Source organism: Terrapene carolina, unplaced genomic scaffold (genome assembly GCF_002925995.2).
Source record: "Terrapene carolina triunguis isolate 2854851 unplaced genomic scaffold, T_m_triunguis-2.0 Scaffold28875, whole genome shotgun sequence".
NCBI lineage: Eukaryota > Metazoa > Chordata > Testudines > Emydidae > Terrapene > Terrapene triunguis.
The window spans coordinates 1-9,119 of record NW_020693226.1 but is presented as its reverse complement, the minus strand read 5'-3'; the positions used below and the strand labels follow the sequence as shown (position 1 = coordinate 9,119).

The 9,119-nt window shown below is 56.2% G+C and overlaps 1 long non-coding RNA gene across 1 annotated transcript; it reads right to left on the bottom strand.

The window, feature by feature from the left end:
- Positions 1-315: 315 nt before the first annotated feature.
- On the bottom strand, positions 316-9,101 carry LOC113409057. The gene is made up of 3 exons (XR_003370433.1): positions 8,963-9,101; positions 2,958-3,103; positions 316-588 (listed from the first exon to the last, which is right to left on the bottom strand). It is a non-coding gene; the product is annotated as an uncharacterized LOC113409057 (long non-coding RNA).
- Between the last annotated feature and the right edge of the window lie 18 nt (positions 9,102-9,119).

The following is a 9,119-nucleotide window of genomic DNA, read 5'->3' as shown; positions in this document are numbered from 1 at the left end:
CCCCCCCGCCTGCCCTGCCCCTGCGCCCCCCTGCCCCTGCAGCCTCTATGCCCCTGCCTGCCCTGCTCCTCCTGGCCCTGCAGCCCATGCACCCCCCCCACTCCTGCAGGCTCTGTGTCCCCTGCTCCACACTCGCCCTGCAGCCCCTGCACCCCCCACCACTGCAGCCTCTGTGCCCCCCACCTACCCTGCCCCTGCAGCCTCCTTGCCCCTGCCTGCCCTGCTCCTCCTCGCCCTGCAATCCCTGCATCCCCCCGCCCCTGCAGCCTCTGTGCCCCCTGCTCCCCACTCGCCCTGCAGCCCCTGGGAAGAAAACTCTTGCGGCCAACAGGCTTGGTAGAAGCTGTGAGTGATATCTGCTGACTACTGTGCTACACTGAGTGAGATGAGGAAGAACTGAGGGTGCTTACTCACACCATATATTTGGGATTCTCAACTTTTTCCTTCATTCCCCATTTCTGTGTCAGTCCTCACCTGTGTGGTCAGCTCTCAGGCTCTCTCTTTCCTCGCAGACCTGGAGATGCGGGACCCACGGCTCTTCCCCTCGTTCCAGGCGGGAGATCAGCTCAGGTTTGGGAAGGGAGAATCCTGTGCAGGGAGGGAAATCAGACCAGATCAGGGTGCATGGAGGATTGAGAGCGCATCTGTCACAAAGGACATTCTGTGAGCGGAAGCTGTCCCTGTGCTCTGCTAGGGAACGTGGAACCAAAGAGGATGGGAACGTGGTCACTGAGCCCTCTTGGGAGAGGCAGACGTCTGGGGAAGTGAGGGGAATTTTTACACCCTCACTGGGGGTACGTCTTCACTTACATCCGGGTCCGGATGTAAGCAATCGGTTTTCTGAGTTCGATTTATCGCGTCTGGTTAAGACGCGATAAATGGATCCCGGATCGATCCCGGAAGTGCCCCGGATCGATCCCGGAAGTGCTCTCCGTCTACGCTGGTACTCCAGCTCGGCGAGTGGAGTACGCAGCATCGACGGGGGAGCCTGCCTGCTGCGTCTGGACCGCGGTAAGTTCGGACTAAGGTACTTCGAATTCAGCTACGTTATTAACGTAGCTGAATTTGCGTACCTTAGTCCGAAGTGGGGGGTTAGTGTAGACCAGGCCTAGGAGTTCCCAGGATCTTCCCAGTCTAGGGGCCTTGCTGACTCACACACAGCTCTGGCGTTAAACCCCTGTCTATTTCTAAGCCTTCCCAACAGCTGGAGCTATTCCCAAGAAGGGCAGTAAATAAGGATTGTGTGTGAATGGGAATCAATACAGAAAGGAAAATGTATTAATTCTACCCCTTTGAAAACTGGAGGGGTGGGGATGAGCTAACTTGCCCATTAAGTTTTGACACCATTTCTCACTGGAGAGGGCACAGAGTTGCAAGTCTCTCTCACATGGCAGCTGTGCATTATGGAACCCATTTGCCTCTGATCTAACAGATGTGAGAAGAACCTGACCAGAGTCAGACATGAAGACTCCACAGCTTCTAATAACCAAGGGGACAGGAATCCCTTACCCAGTGAGGTCACCATCTCATTGTTCTCCTGCATGATGTCCCTGTAGAGGAGGGGTCTCAAACACGCTGCCCGCGGAGCTCTTCCCTGTGGCCCGCCAAGCTCCCCACGCCCCCCAGTTACTTCCTGTTGCTGCCAAACTCCCCTCACCTCCACCCCGAGTAATTTTATGTGGCAGCTAAGCTCCCTGTGCGCTGCTCCCCAATGTTTGGGGCCAGGTCTCTTCATCTGGGGGCAATTTTTATTCCCTCTGCCGCCCTTCATGCCTGAGTTTCCACCTCGGCCCTGTATTGCAGGGCCTGTGCCCTGGCTCCCCCGCCCCGCACACACCGGGAGCTGGCGGCAGCTTTCCCGGGCCCAGGGCAGGGAATTGCAGCCAGCTCCACTGGGAGCAGCCTGGGGCCAAACCTCCACCTGCAGCGCGGGGGTGGGCGTGTCTCTCTTACCTTCCCTCTGAGCGGGGACCCCCTGGGGCAGGGGCTGGGCCAGGAAGGGGCCCTGGCCAGGCTGGGGGCTCTGCCCTGGGAGAGGCTCCTGAGGAGCAGCGGGAAGGGCCCTGCTGGAGATTCCCCTCTCCTGGCTGCAGCCAGGGCTCCGGGCTCCCAGCACCAGCCGTCGGGGCTCGGGGATCTCGCCAGGAGCCTGGGAGCCAGAGTCCCAGCAGCATCTGCTAGTCACTTCCTGCTGCCGGGCCTGAGCCCAGCGATGGCTTCCCGCAGAGCTGCCTCCCAGCTGCTCCTGGGTCCTAGAGATAAACCCACCGCACTGCAGCATCTCTGTGTCCGGCTTCTGTTACACTTATAGGCTCTAAGGTCAGAAGGGCCAATCATGAGTATCTAAACCGGGGCTCTTACAAACCACTTCCTCTTTAGTATAGTGGTGAGTATCCCCTCCTGTCACGCGGGAGACCTTGTGTAGTGCCTTTTTGACAGAACAAGGAGAATGGTTTCAAGTTGCAGTGGGGAAGGTCTTGGTTGGATATTAGAAAACTCAATTTCACTAGGAGGGTGATGAAGTACTGGAATGGGTTAACTAGGGAGGTGGTGGAATCTCCTTTCTTAGAAGTTTTTAAGGTCAGGCTTGACAACGCCGTGGCTGCGATGATTCAAGTTGGTGTTGGTCCTGCTTTGAGCAGGGGATTGGACTAGATGATCTCCTGAGCTCTCTTCCAAACCTAATCTTCTATGATTCTATGACCAAATTTTTGGTGGCCTCAGAGTTAGGACAGCAGCTCTCACTGGTGGCTGCTCTGGCACTTTTTCCTAAAATACTTAATTAACTCTAGGAAAAACCAATAAATATGCACAGAGGTAAGCGAGGGGAAGGGTCCCGCTATTGTGGGGAACTTCCCTGGCTTATACACCACCCCAGTGGAATTGAATAGCAGAAGGATCTGAGTCCTCGCTCCCACTCCCTTTACCCAGATGGCTGCCTGACCCAGAGGACTCACCTTCCAGTCTAGTCCCTGTAACTCCGATGTTGTTGAACCCAGAATTCCTGAGGGGACTTAACCCTCAATCTTGTTGGGATCACTGAGGATGCAGACAAGGGCTCCTCCACTTCGGGGTGCTCTCTTCACTTTGGATGCTTCCCTGACTATTGCATAGAGTTCACAACAAATACAATTTATTAAACAGCAAGTAATAAAAAAATTAAGGAAAAAATGGGAAAGGTGAAAGGAAAACAGGTCACCCTGCTCTCTGAGCAGGGCCAGATTAACCCTCCTGTGGGCTTGGATTATTAGATTTTGTGGGACCCTCTTGGCTGGGGGTGTCTCCCTGTGCTGGGCCCTCTGGCCAGGATCCCCCCTCGCTCTCCCCAGCTGCTCACTGCACCCAGCTCCAAACTGCTCCAGCCTCCCTCTGGCTCAGCGCTGCTGCCATAGGCGCCGACTTCCACTCTGGCTGATGGATGCTCGACCTCCCTCTGCCCACATCCATTCCCCCAAGCCCCCGCCCTGCCTCTCCCATTCTCTGGCAGGCAGCTCCAGCTCACACAGAGGATGGACTCCTGACTCTCTCAGGGAAATTAGGTTGATATTTTAGAAGTCGATTTTTCAGAACAGATTGTATAAAGTCGAATGCGTACGTCCCCACTAAGTACAGTAAATCGGCGGAGTGCGGCCACAGTACCATGGCTAGCGTCAACTTTCAGAGAAGTGCACTGTGGGTAGCTATCCCACAGTTCCCACAGTCTCTGCTGCCCACTGGAATTATGGGTTGAGCTCCCAAATCCTGATGGGGCAAAAACTTTGTCACGGGTGGTTTTGGGTACATGTCGTCAGTCTCCCCTCCCTCCGGGAAAGCAACAGCAGACAATCATTTTGCGCCCTTTTCCCTGGATTGCCCATGCAGATGCCACAGCACCACAAGCATGGAACCCACTCAGATCACCGTGGCAGTGGTGAGCATTATAAACACCTCACACATTATCATGCAGTACGTGCAGAACCAGAACCCGCAAAAGCAGGCGAGGAGGCGACGGCAGCGCGGTGACGAGACTGATGAGGACAAGGACACCAACTTCTCTCAAAGCGCGGGCCCCAGCAATTGGACGTCCTGGTAACAATGGGGCTGGCTCATGCCATGGAATGCCAATTCTGGGCCCGGGAAACAAGCACAGACTGGTGGTACCCCATAGTGTTGCAGGTATGGCATGATTCCCAGTGTCTGCGAAACTTTTGCATGCGTAAGGGCACTTTCATGGAACTTTTGACTTGCTTTCCCCTGCCCTGAAGTGCAAGAATACCAAGATGAGAGCAGCCCTCACAGTTCAGAAGCAAGTGGCGATACTCCTCTGGAAGCTTGCAATGCCAGACAGCTTTTGCGGTCAGTCAGGAATCAATTTCGACTGGGCAAATCTACTGTGGGGACTGCTGTGATCAAAGTAGCCAACGCACTCACTGAGCTGCTGCTACCAAGGGTAGTGACTCTGGGAAATGTGCAGGTCATAGTGGATGGCTTTGCTGTAATGGGATTCCCTAACTGTGGTGGGGCGATAGGTGGAACCCATATCCCTATCTTGGCACTGGACCACCTTGGCAGCCAGTACATAAACCACAAGGGGTACTTTTCAATGGTGCTGCAAACACTAGTGGATCACAAGGGACGTTTCACCAACATCAACATGGGATGGCCAGGAAAGGTACATGACGCTCGCATCTTCAGGAAATCTGGTCTGTTTGAACAGTGCAGGAAGGGACTTACTTCCCAGACCAGAAAATTACTGTGCTCTTAAAACAACAACAACAACAAAAAACCCACACTGATCACACCTCCCTTGACACATTCCTGTGCCTCCCTTAGGAAGCCCTGCCCCATAGTTTGAGAATTGCTAGTGTAGAGAGTCACCGAGGGGATTGGTAGCCAAGATGGTAACACCTGCTCCTTTCCGTCTCCGGGATCCCCAGAGAAAATGTCCGAGCAGGAGAGCAGAACAGATCCCATTGACATTAACCTTCCAAAACACATTTTGGTCATTTCAGCTATAAACATTCCCTCCATACTTGAGCCCCTACCCCCAGTAATTTCAATGAGACTGAGCTAGAATTGGGCAGGTCGCAGGGGGGACGGGTATAATCTCTGAATTATGGATCCCTGAATTAACAGAATACAGGAACCCTTGGGATAAATTGTTAACCTCTAACAAGATATAGCTAAACATAGACCACTACAGTTACCCCTCTTCTTCCATGTCTTTAACAATAGATGTTTACATTTCAAACTCTAGCTTATCTAAGATGGACACACTTTTAAAATCTCTCTCTAAAGGTTGAATCTGAGTCAATTACATGCAACTTGCTTAACCCTTTCTTGCCATGTGTCGCACAAGTTTAGAACTTGTGTGGATTCTCCCATGTTTAATGAGGTCTGATCTCCGTATGAAACTTTTCCCCCAGTCCAAGCACTTGTGGGGTCTCTCTCCTGTGTGAATTGCATGATGATTAACAAGGTCTGTCTTCCGCTTGAATCTTTTCCCACAGTCAAAGGACCTGTGGGGTCTCTCTCCTATGTGGGTTGCCTGATGTTTAACAAGGGTTGACCTCTCTATGAAAATTTCCCACAGTCCAAGCACTTGTGGAGTCTGATGCCTGATGTTGAACAAGGTTTGACCTTTGTATGAAACTTTTCCCACACCCCAAACACTTATGGGGTCCCTCCCCATCTTCCTGCTCCTGCTCCTGCTACCCCTTTCGGTCTCACCCCTCCCCTTCCTGTCTCCTTCCCTCCCCCTCTGCCTTGGAGAACTGGGGACTGTCCCATTCCCATGGGCGTTTGCTCTCCAGGGTGAGCCTGATTGTGTCACTGAGGGTAGCAGCTCTGAGACCCGCAGACCCACGGGGAGCCCCCTCCCCCTCCGGTACAAACTCACCAGCAGGTTCTGGAAAGGGGCCCTTTGTGCAGAGTCACTTTCCTACCCAGACCCAGCGCTTCCCCCCACGTCTCCCCATCACCTGCAGGCTCCGGCTCAGGGCTGGTGTGAGCAGAACCCGGGGCTGCCGCGGGGGCTGGTTGCAGGCACGGTGAAAGTCCCCAATTGGGCTGGGCCAGAGGGGGTGTTAATGAAGGTCTGTCCCTGGCACAGCCCCAGCTGGGAGCAGCAGTTTCACACTCTGGGCTCTCAGGTAGAGGAGGCAGCAGCATCTGAGCCAGGGAGCACCAGCCTCCTCCTCTCCCTTGGCAAGAACCGGAGCCCTCTGGTGGCAGCAGCTAATGCCTGAGCCTCCCTCTCCTGGCCCTGAAGCCCCCAGGGAGAGGCAGGCAGAGGCTGATCCCATTGCCCTATCCACACTCAGCCCATGCCAGAGCCAGCAGGGATTCCGATCAGACTCCGGTGTGGTTGAGATCTGGATCCTGCCCGGAAATCAGACCAGGGCCCTGTGTAGCCCCCAAGATTCAGGAGACAGACCCCACCAGCCTGGGTGTGTCTGAAAATAACACACTGGGAACAGGGCGTGTGTGTGGGTAAGAGTGGTGGTGGATGTGAGGTGTCTGTATATTTGTCTTGTAGCTTCTGACAGCATCTGGCTACTGGGTTGGGCAGCCCCTCCCCTTCTCCTGCCCCATGGGGTGGGGGAGCTGCCTTGTGTCTCTCCCCACCCCTTCTCCCCGCCACCTACCCTCTTTCCCTCCGTTCCCCAGCCAGTCTGGCTCTCCCCAGTCTCCCCTCCACACATCCCCCCTTTCCCTCGCAGTGACCCCACCCCACTCAGAGTTTCCGTCTATTGGAGCCCTGTTCCCATCCGCCCCATAAGTCTCCACGATTCCCTACATTGCCCCATCCCCCCTTCAGCCACCTCCTGCCCCCAGCCCATCCTGCCCATCACACATCCCTGTTCCCCCCTTATCTACACCTGCCCCTCTTCCCGCTCCCACCTCTTCAGCCCCCTAGGAGTGGCTCCCCCTGCCCCGCACACACCGGGAGCTGGCGGCAGCTTTCGCTGGCCCAGGGCAGGGAATCGCAGCCAGCTCCGCTGGGAGCAGCCTAGGACCAAACCTCCCCCTGCAGCCCTGGTGTGACGGGGTGTGTGTGTGTGTGGGGGGGTCGGGTATCTCTTACCTTCCCTCTGAGCGGGTCACCGCAGGGGCTGCGAGTCACTTCCTGCTCCCGGGGAATGAGAGACCCCAGCGATCGCTCCCCCCAGAGCTGCCTCCCAACTTGCCTCCCCCAACCCTAGGTTCACCCAGCACCAGCTATAGCCCATTCTTATCCCCGGCTCCAAGAGCCAGGCAGGGGGCCTGAGACAATCTGGGGGGCACTGGAAGCCATTGAACCCAACTGTAAACCCTGGATAGGATGGAAACCCATTCAAGCCAGGGGGTGTGGCAGGGCCCCACCAGGCTAGATCCAGCGCCTGTGCTGCCCCCCGGCCCTGATTGTGCCCCTGGGCCCCGCTCCTTCCCTGGCGCCCAGCTGGGACCCCAAACCCTGCATTCAGTTTGGCCCCTACCCACCTTCTGCCCCTTCCTATTTGCCCCCCTCAGATCTCCCTGAGCTGCAGCCTCCGTGTGGATGGGCAGGGAAACAAAGCAGCAGATGGGGCAGGGGGGATGGGTGGTAACGTGATCCTGCTCCTGACCCGCACACACTGGGAGCTGGCAGCAGCTTTCCAGGGCCCAGGGTAGGGAATCGCAGCCAGTTCCGCTCGGAGTAGCCTGGGCCCAAACTCTCCCCCTGCAGCCCGGGTGTGACAGGGCGGGGGGGGGTCTCTTTTACCTTCCCTTCGAACGGGGCCCCCTGGGGCAGGGGCCGGGCCGGGAAGGGGCCCTGGCTGGGCTGGGGGCTCTGCCCTGGGAAAGGCTCCTGGGGAGCAGCGGGAAGGGCCCTGCTGGAGATTCCCCTCTCCTGGCTGCAGCCAGGGCTCCGGGCTCCCAGCACCAGCCACCGGGGCTCAGGGATCTCACCAGGAGCCAGGGAGACAGAGTCAGGGCCGGCTCCAGGCACCAGCCGAGAGTGCAGGTGCTTGGGGCAGCCAAGGGGAAGGGGCAGCACGTTGGGCTCTTCGGGAGCCGGTCCCTCAGTCCCTCTCGGAGGGAAGAACCTGCTGCCAAATTGCCGCCGAAGAAGGAAGTGGCGTAGTGGCGCTGCAGCCAATTGCGATTGTGGCTCCCCCCCGCCGCCGCTTGGGTTGGCAAAAACCATGGAGCCGGCCCTGGCCAGAGTCACCGCAGCAGCTGCGAGTGGCCTGCTGCCTGGGAATGAGCCCAGCCAGGGATCCTCCCCAAGCCGCCTCCCACCTGCTTCTGGGTCCTAGAGATAAACCCATCACATTGTGCTTCTCCTCTCTGTGTCCGGCTTCTGTTACACTCACAGACTTTAAGGTCAGAAGGGCCCATCATGAGCATCTAACCCAGGGGTTCTTATGACCAAATATTTCGTGGTCTCAGAGTGTGGCTAGCAACTCTCGCTGGTGGTTGCTCTGGCACTTTTTCTTAAAATATTTAATTAACTTTAGGACAAACCAATAAATATGCACTTAGGTAAGCGGGGAAATGGTCCTGCTATTGTGGGGAACATTCCTGGCTTATACACAGCCCCAGTGGACTTGGCTAGTGAAAGGATCTGAGTCCTCACTCCCACTCCCTTCACCCAGAGGCCTGCCTGACCTCGTGGACTCCCCTTCCACTTTGGTCCCCGTAACCCTAAGGCCGGGCCCAGGGCTCCTGAGAGGCTCGACCCCCAATCTTGTTGTGATCATTCAGGACAGGTGTCCCCATTGTGGGGTGCTTCCCTGAATGCTTCCTTGACCATTGCACAGAGTTCAGAACAAATACAATTAATTAAACAGCAAATAATAAAAAATAAGGAGAAAAGTGGGAAAGATTAAAGGAAAACACGTTACCCCACTCTGTGGGGGGAACCACAAACAGCATCTCTGGAATGTCAGGGCAGTTCACAGTCTGTTCCTCATATGTCCCAGGCCTCCTGCAGGGATGCAATGGGTCAGACACTTACTCTGGTGGTGGCCACATGCCCTCGGGCTCTAGGTGGCAGGACCCTTCTTCCTAGCATCAGCCTCTTCCTGTCAGGGTTATGATCCCCCCCCCCTCATCTGGCCTGCAAGGCCTCTTGGCTGAGGGCGTCTCCTTGCCCTGGGCCCTTTGCCCAGGGT